A 19,769-nucleotide genomic window follows, 5' to 3' on the forward strand; every position below is an offset into this window, starting at 1 on the left:
CAATAATCTGCTCTATCACTTGAGAGAGTTTTATACCTATTTTTCCCCAGGAACTACAGTTGCTGACTTGAGTTGAAGAAGCATCTGCTTAATGTCTGGTCAAAGCTTACAAGCAATACAGAAATCTATGGTTAAAAAGCCAAGCACTTCAATCTACTGCAAAGGGTAAAATACAGGAAGATAGAAATCTTCTACACGGAAGGTTGGTGGCTTGTGTTTTAAAATGCCAGAACTTCCAGATATACACACTTTAGATGTGCATTGATATATGTGATATTTGTATAAATAGTCCCTCTCTAGGATGCTGAGTGAAATTATGCTGAATTTCAAAGTTTTCTCTGAAGAGCCAAATGGCCTGAAGACAGATTCTCTTCCCATCCCTGGGACAAAATAGATGTGAAGCAGCTCTTCACATCTATGTGTTATGTCTGAATGCAAAGTAAAACAAGGGTAAATCATTTCTATGGAAAGCAGGTTAAAATATTGGCAAAAATCATTAGTAGCATTTTATGACAGTCTCATTAAAGAGAGCTCTAAACAACAAAAGGATGAATTTTGAATCTGTCTTTTGTGATTTCTTGAGTAGAGCACTTTCCAAATCTTGTCTGAACTTCTTTTGGTGGTTAAAAGTAAAAATACTAGTGATAATCGTAAAAATACTAGTAATAGATAATACTATCCAATTTATCTACCAAATTGAGATGTAATATATATAGGTCAGTAGTTAAGACAAGAATGAATGTGGCTACCTTTAAAAACGTAGAAGTCTTTTTCCGATTGATATTGTAGTATAAAATCTTTCGTTCTGTCTATGGTAGAGCCCAACCAGATTATAGGTAGAAGTGTCAATGCATTATTGTTCACGTCAGTGTGTACTACTGATCTTCTGTTTAATTTGACATGCCTTCCTTCTTTTATTTTTGATTTAACAGAATGAATTTAAGGACTTCTCACTGAAGTGGACAAAGACATTTAGTCACTTTGACAGAGCAGGGCAAACCAAGTTGGCAGACAAGTTACCTGGAGAAAAAGAGAGGTAAGGCAACATTTTGTATTAAAAAGTAGAATCTATTGAAATAAAATGTATCCAATCAAAGCATTTATATAAATGCTCTCCTTTATAACAGCATTTTATGGATTTGCTCTGAAAGAGATTTATTGTTAGTGCTGAATTTGGAATTGGGATTTTTGTCAGAGCATGGTCACTTTAATATTTAAAAATATTAAGCAGGTGGAGTCCTTTTGCATATTGATTGGTTTATGTTATTTGCTCATACATGTTTACCCTTAAAGAAAAGTTCAGCATTAAAATTGTCTTAAAAATCTATTTAAATTCATTTGTGTTAGAAATTAGTTTACTGAAGGATTAAGAATAAACAAGTGAGATAGTTTAAAAGCATGTTTTTAAAAGCACTATAGATGACTTCTGAAGTTAATTCCTACAAACACTGGAAAATAAGGAATTGAGTTGTCCTTGGGAAAAACCTATTAAAAATAATTTATCCCTCTATGAAGGAGCTTGTCTTCTAACAATTACATATTTGTACACATGTACCTCAATATATCAGCAAGAAAAAAAAATTAAGGCCCTTTTAAGTTATTACTTACTGAGTTATCCTTAAACAGGGCATATTTAAAAAATACACAAAAATTCTCTTAAAACGTAAAGCTGGCGATTGCCCCCTTATGTCACAAAGCTGTGACTCAGAGGCCGTAGTACAGCGACTAATAGAAATCTTTGGCACACGTTGGCTACCTAAGGGAATAATAGAACTATTTGCTGGAGTCGTTTGGCAAAAGGACACAAACATATGGCTTTGGTTTATATTCAGCTTTGCCAGTTGTGCGAAGTTACAGGATGAAGTCGACAATAGCAGTGACAACTCAGAAATGAGAAATGAGACTCAAAATAGAACAACTTCCTTATAAAGCTACCCAAGCTTGTCTCAGGTCTAAGAGTTCTTTTACTGGAGTGCATTTCCAAGTGACTCTGGAAATCCCTCTGAAAATCACCTCCTTATCTAAGGGGAATGGGCATGTAGTTGGCTCTCAGAAAGAAGAGTTTCCCAGAGAACTGCACTTTTTTTTTTAATCTGATGGTGGACTGAGTCTACTTCTTCCTTAGTTGTGGTATTTGTCAGAGTGAGAAAGATTAGGGCAGACGAGAGAGGTATCCTAAATCTAAAGGGGACACATCATTCAATTCTCTAGCTTTCCGTACAGAATCAAAGATAGTATAATTAGAGACATATAGGTAAGAACAAGGAGTTGGAATCAGAGATAAGGATAAAGGATTCAGAAAATTTTCATTTTATCTAGAATAAAGGATTCAGAGAAGGTTGAGAAAATTAATGTGACATCTTGAATGATGTAAACAACAGTTTTTATTAGTTTACATTTTTTTAAAAATCCATTTTTTGATGTACTCTTTCTGAGAAATTAAGAAACATATGAAAAGAAAACCAGAAAAGTAAAAAGAGGGTCAGAACAGAGAAAACAAATACTTGAACATTCCATCTCAATATTCTCTCAACAAGTAAACTATTCTTTTAGTATCACAACTCATGTTCCCCATCCTTTCCCTGTATAATAGGGAGACAGCTTTTGCTGCCATTTTGGGCAGATCCAAACCTGTATTTAAAAGAAAATGATGCCAGAAATCAGCAAAAGAAAGGGCACTCAGTGTAAGATTCTTTGTTCTTCAATCTGGCCAAATTTCATTCTAAGATACTGGCATCCTCCAGTTGTTTCATTTTCTGGGTTTAGCCTTTCCAACTTCCTGAGTTTCTCTCTGTGATTTTTTTTTTAAAAAATTGATTTTTGTAAAGGAAGCATCCACTGAGGATAAAAGGCTCCTCATGGAGAGGACCCCAGGACCTCTTCTCGGCAGCCATAGAGCTTCCTCTCTCCATTGCCACATATGCCCTGGACTTGAAATGACATCTAACAAGAGTCATGTGGCACAATCTACAAAAATGCATTGCCAGTACAAAGCTCTGAGGAGGGAAACACAATGAAATCTTGTTATAAGTGGAAATTATTGCAAGTTGAGTGTATGTGAAGGACTTCTCAAATTAAAGGTAGCTACCGTCACGAGATTATGTGTAAGTAGACACTATTAAGATTAATTCCATCAGGATTTTGAGAAGGTGTGCTTGAAACGCTATGATCACTATGGCTTTTTATATGAATAATAAGAAATTCAAGACTACTTATATATATTTCTATCTATCTATCTATCTATCTATCTATTTATCTATCTATCTATCTATCTACCTATCTAGAACATCAGTGTCTACAGTTCTGTTGAGAGGAAAACTAAAACTTCAACATCACCAAGAGATATTTTTTATCCAGTTTTTAAGAAATGATTAAATATTTACTTGGAGATTTTTTATTTTTTTACCATTAGGTTAAAATAGGATTTTGAGTGACAAATAAAATCAAAGGGAACTTTGTGTGACTGAAAGCAAAACTGAGTTTATAAATTCTGTGTCCTGCTCCTTGAGGCTCTCCTTCCCACAAACCAGAGATTTCAGGACTCTCTCTTCAGCCCAGAAGAAGGCTCCAGATCTGTGCACTGGGGTGATGTGGACAGGAGATCTGCTGATTGCCCCTGATGTGAGTGCCAGTAAGAAAAGATGGTCAAGTAAAAGTAACTAGGAATTTATGATGTGCACCTGTATACAGGTTTGTGAGTATATAAGGATGTTAAGTAAGGGGTTTCCAAATTCAACTAAGTAGTTAAATTTTATTTTATGGTCATTTTTCTTCTTCATTGCCTATCTACTTATTACTTGCCGATTCTTGCATATCCTTCCTGCAAGTTTCACTTCTTTGCCTTCTTTATCTCATAAGTTTCTTTCCCTCTTGCCATTTCTCCTCGTATTAACTCCTCTTCCCAGAGAACTGGGGAATGAAGTCTTGTAAAAATTTTTTCATGGCTTTATTATGAATACCAGGTAAGAGCCACTTTTTCCTCCTTTTCACATATTTATACATAAAATTTTCATACTTGTAGGTTAGATGAATTTTCTTAAAGTAGTTTCAGATCAGGAAAAACAAATGGCAAAGCCTGCCTTCAATATTTTATCTCTTTCGAGGAGTAGATTATCAGAGCCAGGAGGAACCCATTACAGGGATCTCAGAAAATATCTCGATGTGTTCCCATTCATAAACAATGAAATGAGGTAGACAAAGGTTCTAAGAAACCTCAAAAAGGACAGCTTTTTTAGAAAATCACATCTCTGTTTTGAGAAAGAAAATGATTCATTAAGTTTTGCCAAATTCATTGGAGACTTGTCAATAGCATTTGGGACTTCAGCAGTAAAAATGATCAAGTCTCCTCTTCCAACAGGAAAAAAAAAAAAAAAATGTTCCCAGTGAGAAGTGTAGCTTCCCAGATTGTAGCACGTGTTAATTAGGTCAGTCTCCTGAATCATGCCATAGCTGTGGGCCTTCTCTATAGGTCTGGAAGAAGTTGAAAGGATGGGAATTCCACCCCCACCCCCACCCTGGCACACTCACCCCAGGTATCAACACATGCACTGAGATAGAAATCTCTTTCCACATTTAATGCACCATTCCCAGAACAAGGTACTCACTGAATATGAAGTTTGATTTTATAAAAATTAAGTCTGCTTATTGGGAGTTTATTAAAGTCCACGAGAATAGTCCATATAAAAAATGCTTAGAAATTTCTACGCCCATATATAAGGTTTTAGAAAACAAAGACTTACCTTCAGATTGAGATCTGTCAGGAGAGAAAGCCATCTCATGAATGTTAAAAACTTCCACCCCTAAAAAGAAAGCACATTGCTTTAGGTTTCTGAACTTCTTATTCCTCAGTGAGCTATCAGACATGAGTAGACACTGAACTTAGTAACTTTTATTGTTCTTTGGTTGTGAAACAGAGAAAGAAGGTGAAATCGATGGATTATATATTATGGCCTCGATCCATTTCATTCATACAACTTGGCACACAAGTTAAACTTGAAAACTTTGCTTTATGGATGATTTACCAGTCTTTAAAATGTTTACATGGGATATATATGCTACACCATCAAGAGAACAATAGTGCCACAAAATACAATTATGAGGCTAGCATTCCAAGCATAATCAAGCAGAGGTCCATGAATATTTATGCATTCCTTCCAATGACTTTAATGGGGAGGCGGCTGCATGGGGTGGTTGCAGACATGTCAGGTCCAAAGGGATAGCTGAATTGCAAAATGGAATTAGTCTTAAAGCTGTTATAAGGAAGGTTCCATATAAGTATGTTTCTGAAACTTTTATATGTGCCTGCTGGCACTCTTTGCAACCTGTGTTTCAGTTTTGGTAAAGAAACTCATGGAGTTCAATCTTCACTTGCCTTTAGGGAGAGATTTTTCCGAGTGGTTGGGGAGACCTCACAGCACCTGTGTGGCAGGAAAATGTCAGAGTTGTATTGAGTTGCTACTCACCCGTAGAATTAGCCTCCTCAGAAATAGTTGGTGGTTTTCATCATTTTAACCCTCCTGCTACTGATCTCTCTTAACTGAGTTACTCATTTAGCCCATGGAGGGGAGTTTGCGTGAGTTGAGCCACTTTATATGCAACAGAGATACTCACGGAAGAGGAGGATTTCACAACGCAGTGCTCACCATCCTGAGTAAACCAAGCCATTTTAATCCTAGGCAGTATCACATCTGTCATAAATTCATGTGGTTTTAAAAGAAGGAAAATCTACAGGAAAAAAAAAATCACCTCTGTTTTATTATTGTTTTCTCTTATTATGTGGTTTTAAAATATTCATAACGATGGACCATTTTATTTAGACTAAAGCAACTTCACTTAGCAAAAGCAGTGAACACTTTTTGTTTGCTAATTTAAAAAACAGTTCAACGATTGGTGTGGTGTTTATTATGAAATGATGACAAAAGAGTACCGGTGGTTTTAATAGTTTTAGCTTACAAGAGCTGTCGTTAATTTTGTCTGTAGTGTTGCAGGTGAAAAAATGCACAATGGATAAATAGTCTATATTGGTTTAACTGAACATAATATATAGTGTGTTCTGGAGTTGTTTGTCTCAATAGACTATAGTAATCAAAAGTAATGAACCTATTATGTGCAGGACCTTGGAGAGCGTCGAATGGCAGTAAAAGTGTGGCACATAAAAGGTTTATTAAAGGAAATTAAAGTCCATCATTGCCACACCTGCTCCCCTATTATAAGTCTATGGCAGGTCAGTGCCTTCAATCACAACTCAGCCTGAGAGAGCAGAGATGCGCCTCCCATTACCATCGCAGTCATACCACATCCACGCTAGTGTCAGGATGTAAGGATAGGCACCACGGACAGTGCCTTCTGGCTGCTTCTCAATTTCAAGCAAAATAACTTCTCTCCATTTAAGAACTCCTTCTGATAATGTGCAAAGGTGAATTAAACTAGAGATTATTGGGAAGATTCTAGTGAAACCAATGGGAGTAGTCATGTCTGACTATCTTCAGAGGGACAAAAACAGCAGGCTTTTAAAGTCTTTCCATCCTTTCGATAGTTCATTTGATTACATTTAAAATATTTAGTAATGATGTTTTAGGGAGTTTGATGTTGACATGTGCAGCACTCAAATTTCACTTTCCTTACAGATTTGCACAATTATAACCAATATTTATTCTGGAATTCTGGGAGTAAATATATATCATTTAATGATCAACGTTTCCAGTGTTATTTTGAAAAGGGAGCATTTCAGGAATTTGCCTTCATGTTGCTTTTTTGCACAGGGGATTATTTTTCCTGAATTAGAAAGAGGTGCATATCAGACAGGGTCTAGAAATGCAAAGGAATCAGGTTTTAGTAAATTAGTCTGAAACCTTTTGGTTTGGCATTTGAGGTTTTGTCTCCTTTACAACCACTGTTAAGCAGACAATCCTTTTCTTTTTTCTTTTTTTTCCCCCTATTTTTGTAATGCCAGAAGTGTTTGAATCACTAGCAAACACTTATGGACAAGGACATCTGCCCTCTTGTCACTGTTCCCTCTGGTTTCAGCATCTATAAAAGTATTTCCAAAACTCATGTACTGCAAGGGCAGTCGCAGCTATATACCTGCCAAGGCAGGGTGCTATTCAAGAGCATGGAAGGCTACTCTATTTTTCATTATGACCTTTAGAACTTGCAAGGACATGTTTTCGTATTTTGGTCAATGTCAAAGGAATGACTTCAGGACTTTGTGTTCATGTTACAGATGGATGCAGAAGCTGAAGATAAAACGCTGCGTACCCGCTCTAAAGGAACCAAGGGTGAGTTAGCAAGCAGGTTCCATGACACCGTGCCCATCACACCATAAAGTATGGGAGTTCCAATGCTCAGTCCCTAACATGTAGTCCGAATGATTACAACTTCCTCAGGGCTTCTTTTTTTAAATCAAGCTAGGACATTCGATCATGGCATTAAAAGGCAAAATATTATGAACCAGGAGCTAAAGGACTCAGAAAAGTCCCAATGTGTATGATGCTAATTTTTACAAAATGCAATCATGAGTAGATTTAAAACATCATGCAAAACAACATAAGGGTCAGAAGGGAAGAATGCTTCACGAAGACCTCCAAATTATTGAAGTGACCTTTAATGGCCAAGGGAAAAAACAGAATTGTTAGTTTACTGCCAAAGCAGATTTTGATTTTTATGTTATCTGGTTTAGTGGCTCCCAATCTAAACTTAGTTCAAGTAAAATGATGATGTTTGTTTTTTGCCTGTCCCTGCTGGGAATTTCCGGCAGCTCCGCAAAGTAATGTTTGAAAGGTTTAACTTGCCGGTTATCCTTCTCTTTTTGTAACCAACAGATGGTAATGTAATATTGAAATATAAACAGGCTCTTGATGATCTAAACATCTGGAAAACAGAATTGACTGGCAATAATACCCCTTAAGGAAAATAACTTTTATTATAATTAGCTATATTTTTGTGACCCTTAATTCTAAATGGACAACTGTAGTTTCACCATAGCCTCTGAAAACGCTCTGGATAGCCGTTCCCCACCCGACTCTTCTCCCGGTCAGCCTTGCTAAGGAAGGGTTTTTGAGATTTACCATTGAAAGTGGCTAATCAGATGAAATGCTTTCCTTAGCTATGTTTATCTTTGTGGTCAAGGTAAATAATGGCTGTTTGAGTAAAGTCCAGAATCCCAAAATTTTTAATAAATTCCAAGATGATTTTTTTTCAGTTAAAATGTAACCATGGTTATTATTAGTTATGATAAACAAAATGCAGAATAATGCTGTACAAGATGCAGGAACTTTCTCTACCCAAACAGAAGTTTTACACCATGTTAGTGCCCAGTTTTACTTCAAGTTACATTTAAAGTAATTACATCATATATCCTAATATTTGGAATGCAATAGTTCTAAACATTAAATTTTTATGCAACAAACTTCTCAATAGAATACAAGTTGAAGAAAAAAATGATTTGAATTGTTATTTAGGATAAGCTCACATCTGCTATAAATACCAGCATTCTAGGGACTGTATTTGGATTATACGAATCCCTTGTTTTGACTTCTAAAAGCACACTATTCTAGCATACTTTTAAAATGTGGGTCTTTTAATTTGCAATTCTTTTTGTACTTTGAATTCTTTGGCACGTAATATACACCCTTAAATAGAGCCAAAATGTTCTTCTAGAAATGAAACAACTGTTTCTCATGCGGCATGAGTAATCTTTCAAACCACCTGTTGTCTTTCTCAATATGCTGCTTATCCTTGTGTAGGCAGGTATTTATAAACATGAACTTCTTTAATTCCCATCACTTGTCAGAAAAAAGATCAAAACTCTTTTTTCTACAAGATTCTTATTTTTAAAACGATGTTGATACTAACATCGCTGAAGCATATCTTTCTCTTTCTATACATATAAAACTTATGGAACATAATCTTGGGACACATTCACTTAGTAAAACTTTCCCAGTTTTGTATAAATACTTGTTTAATGTCAATAAAAGTGTCAGTTAGGATTCTTTTGAAAAATTTCATATAAACAATAAAATTGATTTAAAATATAATTCAAGTCCTCCATGTTCTTGTATGTTTTCAATGAATGTTTAAAGATGGGTATTTGGAAAATCCAATCCATGAATGCAAGGTCCCAGGGTCACCTAAGGCACTAAACCCAGAATCATCTGTTCTGGGCCATATTCATCTATCCACTGGTATCCACTTCAAAGAACCAGAACCAGAAATGATCCATTCACCCAGTGGGAAGTTAAGTGGGGTCTGGATTAACCATTTATTGGTCATTATCTCTAGGTGGATGAAAAGTTTCAGTCAAACAGTTTTCAAAATTACAAACTGATTTTTCTCCTTTCTTTTCGTCAACAGTGCCAATAGATTCTCTAATTCAGGAGCTCAGGTAAGATTTGTCCCACGTTACTTTTTCTAGTATCGATTTGGCTTTAATTATTAGAATGTTTTTGTACATTTCAAACCTGAGAATCCCTGTGGTAGTAGGAGGAATAGGCCAACAGGCTTATTAGTCTATACCCCAAAGGAGAAGAGAAAGGGAAATTTGATTCAATTGATTCAAAACAATTAGGGCTCCCATTTTGATAACAAAACACAGCAACATTTTGCTGTAATGTAGTTTCCCACTTTCCTCCGTGGAGTGTTTCCCGTTTCTGTGCTCACACCTCGCCTGTGGTTGGTTTGTGCACTGGTTATGAGTGAAGAACTGAACTGTCATCTGTGACCCTGATCAACAAATGACCCAAGTTCCAAGTTCTCCAGTTTTTGTTATAAATGATTAGATAATTCTATTATATAAATTTTTAAATGTAGTCATTGGAAGACAGTAGGTTTGTGGGTGTGTCCATGCATTTCCAGCTTAGAGACTATGAATGCACCTAAGACAATGTTATGGAAATTCCATCATAAGAGGTTTAGCAGAATAAACTCCGATTAGTTGTGGAGTTTGTTTTGTTTTGTATTTTGCAGAGTCTCTGTCAAGGTGTAATTTATTATTTTTTTTAAAGTACATTCAAAATAGAAACACATGCTGACATACATATTTTGTACCGGTGGTATTTTTTAGAGAAATTGTGTCAGGAGCAAGATGAGTCCTTTGTCCCTTTTCCCTTGTTTGCTATTGCAGTCCCAGAAAGTCTCAAACCTACCATCTAATCCACCTTTCTGAAAACAACAATGGTCTATATGTGTTTCTTGGGGAAATGTTTGAAAACAGGAGGATGTAGAACAGCATTTGGTACACCTTGAAATTTACACTGTATCCATGAACAGTTTACGTGGTTATTTTTCCAGGCAACTGTGTTCTGTGATTTCCTGAAGCAAAGGCTCTCTTAGTTACTTCCATGTTTCAGAGGATTCGTTCTGTCACAATTTTGGTTCACTTATTTAGTGGAACACCTATTTATCAGAATGGAGTACAAGCTTTCACGCTGATACTCTTCTCTGCGGAAATTTGTTAGTAGGCAATCCCTGATCCTGCCTACATTTCCAATTTCGTGATTGAGAAGTTTACATTTTACATTTTAAATTACTTGAGCAGAAAGGAGAATGCACCCACACATCAGGGCAGGATTAAATGAATGAAGTGTCTGACTTACTTAATTTCTTGTTTTTAAATCTGCTCTCATTTAAAATTCCTATCTGCTTGGAGACTTTATGTTCCCTATAGAATGAGCAAAAGAAGTTTAAAATGATCAAGGGCTTAAAGTGCATGAGATGTTTCCCTATTAGGCAATGGTTTCCTAGTGGTCCGAGCAGAAACAGGGCACCCAGGAACTCATGGTCTTCGCCCCCTGTAGAAATGACTGTGTCTCCAGTCAGTCTTTTTAGGGAATCAAACCATTCTTGGGAGGGAAGAGGGCCTTTTGAGTGATATGTCTTAAAAAATAACTTGAAAAGAAAAGAATTTTGAAAGAATGAGTGAATGTGTATTTTGGCTTAAGGAGAAATCTACAATTCATAGAGGAAAAGGGAGGAATTAGCAGAGAGAAGCAACTTTGTAGGGAAAAAATGTTTAATATAAACTTTCTGGAGAAATAGAGATTACTATTTAAGCACACTGTTAGCTTTAGTAATTACAATAAAACTAATATATATTGAGGTCTTGTTGTGTACCACACTCTTGAGCATTCTTTTCACATTATTATCTCATTTAATCCTCACAATAAACTTATAAGTTAAGAACTATGGTTTTCCAATTTTCAGATGAAGAAAGTGAAAATAACTAGCCCAAGATTACACAGCTAGTAACTAGTCCAGACTTCTGACTCAGGCCAGGTTCTCGACCACCAGGCTATGCTTTCTCTCATACACAATTAATACTAACCATCTAGAATATAAATCAAAAAGAAATGGTTTATTCATATTGTCAGCAGCTGGATTTTTGAAATTCTATATTTTAAACTTTATGGCCTGTTTTTCAACAGCTTAGGTTTCTGAAATTGAAACAAAGAAGATATTTTGATTAAAAGTAAAAAATATTTCCTATTTTCCAAATTATTTTTTTCAGATATTCAATTTTACCTAATTTGTCATTAGCCCAACTCAGAAAGCTGGTGATAATTGCTGGGAAAATTCATAAGCGAAACCAATTCACCTATTTTTCTTTAATAAGAACCAATTATTTAATTTTATAATTACTTATTTTCAACAAAATGTTCATGCTTAGGCCGAATAGGTTCCAAATGATTTCTTACGTGATTTAAGTTGACTCAGGTATAGACCTGAACTATCATTCTATGTAAATCTTGGGAAAACATTCCAATTTATACAGAAGGTTATATTTTTAGTGTCTTTGACATTTTTGTATGACTTTATCCATTTGCTACAATTGCTCCTCCAATTTATTCTGCAGATTTGTTATGCTCCGGAATCTAGAATTTTTGTGCACCTGAATTCTGAGTATCTTAGGATATGTGGCACATTTTCCCCAGTGTAAAAGTTATGGCCATTTTCTAGGGAATGTTGGCAACTTTATTTAGTTCTTCTTTTTAGATGCATTGGACATGTTATTGCTTCTAGAGCTACTACTTACAAAAATACTAATACAAATGAAGCTAATTTAAATATACTGTATATTGTTCATGACACTAATAAAAATTGATAGTGACATTCTCATCTTCTTATTATACTCTATGTCAGCTACTATCATCACCATTAAAAAAGCAATTTATAACCACAGGCCCACCTTTAATCACATTCCTTATTAGCATTTCCAGTCTTTCCTCCAACACAATTCAGGTTACAGGTGGTGTTGAGAAGGTGCTCTCATGTCCTTCTAAATCATGACCATTGTGTTATCTCTGCTTTTCTTTTATTACTATTATCCTTAATCTGATCTGAATGCTATTGCATCTACTAATATTGGTAATTGTCTCATGCATTGGCAAAGTGTTTTACACCAATCCAGCCCTTTCCTCTAATTAGGAAAATATATTCTAGCCTCTGAAATGGCTTTCCTATGTGACTACTTAGAGACACAAATGAATTCAAGACTCTTAAGTGTATTAGAGTCAAATCCCACTGTCCTTTTGTGGTCTTATTGCTGCTTACCAATTTGTTGGCAAGTTTTGTAATGAAAATTACAATTTAGGTGTCTCTTTTCACTTTATTTTATTTTGTATAATTTGTTTCTTTATTTAAAAACCATGTCATTTGGCATTTTCTTGTAAGTTTTAAAATGTTAAGTATTTTATAAAGTCTGTAATCAATAGGCTATAGATTTAATCATAACATTTAATCAGCATGTGAAAAACTTGTGACTTACAGATTTAGATAGCTTTCTCTTTTTTCTTCTATCTTATTTCATTCACAAGAGTTTTTATATCAATTAAACATTTTACTTAATACTTAATAGCTTTCTTCCCAATTTTGGGGTGGGGGAATAGAGTTTCTTTTTTTTTTTTTTTAAGATTTTATTTATTTATTTGAGACAGAGAGAATGAGAGACAGAGAGCATGAGAGGGAGGAGGGTCAGAGGGAGAAGCAGACTCCCTGCCAAGCAGGGAGTCCGATGTGGGACTCGATCCCGGGACTCCAGGATCATGACCTGAGCCGAAGGCAGCCGCTTAACCAACTGAGCCACCCAGGCGCCCTAGAGTTTCTTTTAATAAGTACGATTTCATTGCAACTACTTGTTGCACAGAGATTTCTGGAGATGACAACTGAAGGAAATAAAATAGATATAAGTGGATTTCTAAAATTAAGAGTTCCATAAGTCCATCATCCACATTAAAGGAAATAAGTAGCTGTAATCACAAGGTTGGATAAAAAAATCACAAGGTTAATTGCTATGATTTCCAAATGCAGAGCTCAGTTCATGTTTTAGATTTTTTATAACATATCTACTACATTCATTTTAGCAATATGTCTTTCTAAATATTGTTGCCAAACCTATAAATTGGAATCCAAAAACCTGACACCTTAAAGAAAACTCATTTTATGATAGGCCACTTTGGGGGCAAGTGAGATTGATAACCGAAGCAGCGGATGATAAAGATTGGATGTAGAAGAGAAATGTCCATCTGGGGGTGCCTGAGGCATTATTGTTTATTTGCCCACTCTCCGCCTTCCTCATCCTCACCTCTGGGTAATGGGTAGGCTGTTGTTGGACATGTGACGTTGAGGCATAAGATGAGTTAATCACTCCAGAGAGATAATTTTGTTTACTCTACTATACTTATAGGGACAGAGAGTGTCTTAAAATAGATTAGGGAGACTTCCAATAAGAATGAAATTTAGGGCGCCTGGGTGGCTCAGTCGTTAAGCGTCTGCCTTCGGCTCAGGTCATGATCCCAGGGTCCTGGGATCGAGTCCCATATCGGGCTCCTTGCTCCGCGGGAGGCCTGCTTCTCCCTCTCCCACTCCCCCTGCTTGTGTTCCCTCTCGGGCTGTGTCTCTCTCTGTCAAATAAATAAATAAATTCTTTAAAAAAAAAAAAAGAATGAAATTTAAAAAAGAGTTTGTTATGTAACAAGAAAATCTCATTAACCATAATTCTATCATATATTTATGTACTTACATAGCCTTTAATAACATTTGGCACTAAACCTGCCATTGAGTGGGCTTTCAATAGGTGCCTGTAGAGTGATTGGTTGAAAGAACACACAGTGTCTAATTGGATCCATACAAGCTGCCTGGGAGGTAGTCAGGACAAATGACATTAGCCACATTTAACTCATGAGCTGGGGAAGTTAAGTGATTTTTACAAGGTGTCTGAGTAATTAGTGACTGAACTAGAAGTAGAACTTAGGTCCTATGTGTGGTCCAGGGCACATCCCATATTTCCCAGTACCCAATGCAGCCTCTGTATTATTTTCCACTACTGCAAGCCCTCATATTCCAAGCCCACCCCCTCCTGTTTTTGTTTGTTTGTTTGTTTGTTTTTACTTTTTAGAGCAGTTTTAGGTTCACAGAATAACTGAGCAGACGCTGGAAGGTGTAGGAACTCCCCATAGACCCTGTGCCCTGACGCACACAGCCTCCCCCAGTATCTACCCTTCCCCCCACCAGAGCGGTACTTTCGTGACAACTGATGAACCTCCATTAACACACCAGCATTCCAATTCATTATCCGCTTTTGGGGTAAATATTTATTTGAACTTTATCAATAAATTAATAAATCAAGTTGACATATATCTGCCAACTAACCCCAGCACCTTTTCTTTATTCACCACAGTACCAATTATAAAGAGGCCATTGTCCTTTCTTTCTAGATCTTTCCATGAATTGCATGTGATTTTATGTCTCTATTAAAGTATTAGGAGATGATACAGATATGTGTCTTCTCTATTTGTTTTTCCTTTCAAAATGCTACCTCCCAGGTGATGATCTACCTGTACTTGTACTTCAAAGACTGCTTTCACAGTGTGGGAAGTGTGTGTCACTTAACACCCACCTGAGGCTGATGACAGGCACTTAGAAATGGGCCAACAATGGGGTCCTGTCCCTTCAGAGCACATTGAACTTAGAGACTAAATGGCTGTGTATTTTCCAGTTTACACACACCATATATATATATATATATATGGAAATAGTATATATTATATATAAAGTTATGATTACATGGGGTGGGGCACTCCCCAACTTAATTGTTTATGTTCTACTTTAAACTATAATGTCTGTATTTCAGTAAAATACCATGGAGCTTCTAAGTAAATATCCAGAGTGAAATTTCTCGGAAAAAAAATAAGAACAAGGAAATGTGCTTTATTTTCTTTACCTTTTATTTTTACATTCGAATATTATCACAAGGATATTGGTGGCTTATGTCAACCAATGGCTTAAAAGAGTCTAAGGCACGAACATCTCTAGAAATCAGACATTTTCTAAAACTGTGAAAAAATGTCACCACCGCAAGCCACACGTGAAGATTTACCTCACTGTGGCTTTCAGATTCGCAGAGCTCACCGACAGAGATAATTTTTTTCATCCATTTAACTCTTCTTTTTTTGTAACATAAATCTTTTTACACAGCAGTATTTGCCACTCTTGATTGAGGAATGAATTTTTCCTTCACTATTTGTTCATTCAGTGCTACTTCTGCACAAATGTAGGGCTAGGGATTGCAGTAGACAGAAAATTAATGGCATCGGGCGCCTGGGTGGCTCAGTTGGTTAAGCGACTGCCTTCGGCTCAGGTCATGATCCTGGAGTCCCAGGATCCAGTCCCGCATCGGGCTCCCTGCTCGGCAGGGAGTCTGCTTCTCCCTCTGACCCTCCCCCCTCTCATGTGCTCTCTCTCTCTCATTCTCTGTGTCTCAAATAAATAAATAAAATCTTTAAAAAAAAAAAAAAGAAAGAAAATTAATGGCATCAGTGTAACAAGCCCAGGGAGTTATGTGATGACGTCATTGTGGGTGATGTGAGCAAAGTGCTACAGGTGTGTAGAGGGAGAGATAACTTCCAACGTGGGGATCAAATGTGACCTGAAGCCTGGCTACTCAGAATGTCAGTATGCTTGGCATCCCTGGGAGCTTATTAGCAATGCAGTCTCAGGCCCATCGTAGACCTACTAAACCTGCATTTTAACAAATCGCTAAGCTACTAACATGCATACTAAAGTTTGAGAAGCATTAGCTTAGACTTTACTACTTACTTGGAAAAACTCTTCTCTTCGTTGCTAATTTTCAATGGTGTGGGTTGGCAGGAAAGTCAAATGTTTGGGTTTCTTTGGGATTTTCTTAGTTCGTGAATTCTTGGGTTAATGTTAATGATTGTTTGCTACACAGAAGTTTCCTTAGCCAAGAAGGCAGCAAGACTTGACATTTGAACAACTCTCCAAGGTCACACGCTAGCCACTGACAGAATCCCCAGAACCTAGGGCTTCTATTAACCCATTGTTTGCATTTCTATTTGATGAAAAGTAGCAGAATACCGAACAATTTTAATAGTAGTGTAGCAAAAAGCACAAGCCTTAGTCTCCTGTGAGTCTTTGTTTTGACCTCTTGGATATCAACCAAATCTGCCTTAAATATTTTTCACAGATCATTAGATAGAGAAAATATGTAAGGATACTTTTTAAACAGCATTTTATATGCCTCAATAGATGACTCCATAGTCATCCAGAGTGTGTTCTCAAAGTTTAATACTGTGTCTCAAGCAAAATCCAGAATCTCTATCAACTTCCTTCTGTCACATGACTGCCTTGCTACTTTGACTTATTAGTAACTAATATGCTGAGGTTCCTTCTAACTTGCTCAGGCCCTTCACAGTTTACTTGTTCCCTTTGGTTGGCATCTTCTCGCCCTAATGTGCTTTTTTTTTTTTTCTTAAGATTTTATTTATTTATTTTGAGAGAGAGAGAATGAGAGAGAACACCTGAGAGGGGATAGGGTCAGAGGGCAAAGCAGACTCCCTGCCGAGCAGGGAGCCCAATGCGGGACTCGATCCAGGGACTCCAGGATCATGACCTGAGCCCAAGGCAGTCGCTCAACCAACTGAGCCACCCAGGCGCCCCCTAATGTGCTTTTGAGTACCTCTAGCACAACACAGAATTATTTAATACTACTGCTTGTTTCAACTCAATCCTTCTTGAAGGAGGACATTGACTTTAATCTTCAGGCAGAATATTTCATCTCTTGCTGTTACCTTTTAGGTAAACTATAACCATTGGAAGTTCCATTTAAATTGCATGATATGTTTACAAAAATAATGTTTCTGGCATCTTGCAATATTTTTTCTGCATAAAGTGCGAACTGAAATAAGTATGTCCCACAGCGTTGACAGATCAGCTCCCACAACCAAAACATGGTGTTCTTGAGTTTTCATTCCTCACAATGGGTGACTTCTCATAACACTAATTCAAACCATCACTTAGGGTTTGGCTGGCCCATGTGGTAGAAAGAGCAGTGTGTTAACAGCAGCACTGGGATCTAGGGATTCTGTCAGTGGCTAGCATGTGACTGTGGAGAGGTGTTCAAATATCAAGTCTTGCTGCCTTCTTGACTCAGGAAACTTCTGTATAGCACTTTCAGTCCTGGCCTCTGAACTCACCTAGCTGCCCCCAACCCCCATCCCAAAGTATAGCTACATTTAATCTCTTGGTTTATTCATACCTAACTTCTGAGTTCATCTTTGCCTTTGAACCTCTCCTTGGCTCCCTTTGCACCTGATCTTGTTTTCCTTGCATGATCTTTCTCCTTGCTTATTTTCTTTTTTTGAAGGAGAAAGCATTTTTTTTTCTTTTTAAAAAAGATTTATTTATTTATCTTTGAGAGAGAGAAAGAAGAGGGAGGACGAGCAGAGAGAGAATCTCAAGCAGACTCCCTGCTGAGCACGGAGCTCAAAGCCAGGCTCCATCTCAGGAACCCGAGATCATGATCTGAGTTGAAATCAAAAGTTGGACACTTAACCAACTGAGCCAGCCAGGCATCCCCCTCCTTTTTCTTTTTTTCTTTTTCAAAAGCATTTTTTTTTCTAATTACCTTCATCTTCACATTTTGTTCTTCTAATCTCACGGCCATACTATTTCCTATAGGAAAACCCATGCCTAAAGCTGGTGCTTATTCTTGTTTTTATAAAATGCTCTTTCCATTTCAACTCTGTTATAGTCTATTCCTAGCAAAATTCTTTCCTCTATCTTCTCGCACATGGGATTCATACTCATCCTTTAAAGCGAATGACTAATGTCATCTCCTCCATGAATTGTCCTGTGACCTCCCAGGCTAATAACTTTTTTCCATTGTGTACTCAAAACACAACTTTTCTTGTCTGTGTTAAAGCACTTATTACATTGAATCATAGCTATTTTATTATTCATTCATCCATCTGTCCACCCATTCAAAAGAAGGCAGATCCCCTGCCTTTAAGTTTACAGTTTGAGTGACAAAATTTAAAAAAAAAAAAAAACACTAAAAAATGAAAAACTAAAAAAAAATTAATTAGTCACACCTTTTTGATACACTTTTTTTTGGTCAACTTTTTAAGGACAAAGAATATTTTATTTGCCATTGTATCCCTAGTACAAGATGTTACTCACAAAATATTTTACATTGTCCACCAATGTTTGTTTTTAGAATAAATAATGTAGTTAGTAATTCATTGTAAAGGAATTTCTATTTAATGTTGATTCTCTTTAACTATTTTTATATGGTGCCCACAACTTCTCTGCTTCCAAATTCTTAGATTCTTTCCCTAGTTTTGTTACTTTAAAGTCAATACTGGTTAGCCAGCAAAACTCCCACTGGCTCCATAAATACAAGCCAGCCTACTCTAGCTGGCTTCTGATTCATTTCTAAGTCATATTCAATATGTGTCTTCCTCTCCAAATATATTCTATCAAAGTGTCAAATGTAAAAGTGAGGTGCTCTTTATTCTGTTAACTTCTCCTTTGGTCTCATTTGGTCATTTTCAGTCAGGAAGAGAAAACAGAACTGGAATACAAAATCATATTTCTATGTTTGTATGGAGCAATCAGCCAAGTGACTCTTTGCCACAAGGTCAGAAAGTAAAGCCACTGCTGGACCTAAGGCCACTTAGAAGAAATCCAAGGTTGGGGAAGCCAGGTGCAGAACAATGTAGATAAAGAAGAATGGCTTTTGAACATGGGTTTTCTTTGAAGATCCTCACCTTGGTTCAGGGGCACACTCTCCTCTGTGGGGGAGACACACATCAAGATGATCCTGAGTTGGGGTGGGGGATGCGTTCTGGGGACTCATTTCAAAATCAGGGTCTGGGGAGTGAACCTATGCAGGGAAATGATTGCAATATGTCCCTGAGGGCACACTCTCCACCTTTTTTCCTGTGTGGGAGTCACAGAGCAAACTCCCTTCTTCCAGGTCACCCCTATGAGAATGGAGAGAATTTAGACTCCAGACTCATTACAGTATTTGTGGTAATTGCTCCAGAGCCTTTGCCCTTGGAGGACCCAGTGTCCTTGTAGATGGAAGCTAACACAAAGCCTGCAGCCTGTCCTGCGGGATCACTAAGCTCTGAGCTCCTTGAAGGAAGGACTGGCAGGTTCATTCTGCCATGATCGTTTTTAAAGAAACTTGGCGTCCTAACATGACACACTTCCTGATTTCCTCCTAGCTCTTTGTATCTTCTTAGTTCTTATTGCTAGTTTCCCATCAACATCCCAGACTCTAAACACTGGATCCCCCCCCAGATGTGTCCTTGATCCTTTTTGCTAGTGATCCTTTGATGATCTCATTTAGGCTTTTAGTATATTTACATGAAAATAAATCCTTTCTTCCCTAAACTTCAACTTGTATCTCCAACTATGTAGTCAGCATCTCCAAATGGATCCCTAATGTGTATCTCAAACTTAATAATCCA

The 19,769-nt window shown here is 36.9% G+C and overlaps 1 long non-coding RNA gene across 1 annotated transcript; it reads left to right on the forward strand.

The window, feature by feature from the left end:
* Nucleotides 1–727: 727 nt before the first annotated feature.
* On the forward strand, nucleotides 728–9,440 carry LOC123858221 (uncharacterized). Its single transcript, XR_006794118.1, has 3 exons — nucleotides 728–1,036; nucleotides 7,223–7,277; nucleotides 9,352–9,440. It is a non-coding gene; the product is annotated as an uncharacterized LOC123858221 (long non-coding RNA).
* The last annotated feature ends 10,329 nt before the right edge of the window (nucleotides 9,441–19,769 follow it).

Source organism: Mirounga angustirostris, unplaced genomic scaffold, assembly GCF_029215605.1.
Source record: "Mirounga angustirostris isolate CCGP_5_RB_7025 unplaced genomic scaffold, mMirAng1.0.hap1 SCAF_4, whole genome shotgun sequence".
In the NCBI taxonomy this organism is placed as follows: domain Eukaryota; kingdom Metazoa; phylum Chordata; class Mammalia; order Carnivora; family Phocidae; genus Mirounga; species Mirounga angustirostris.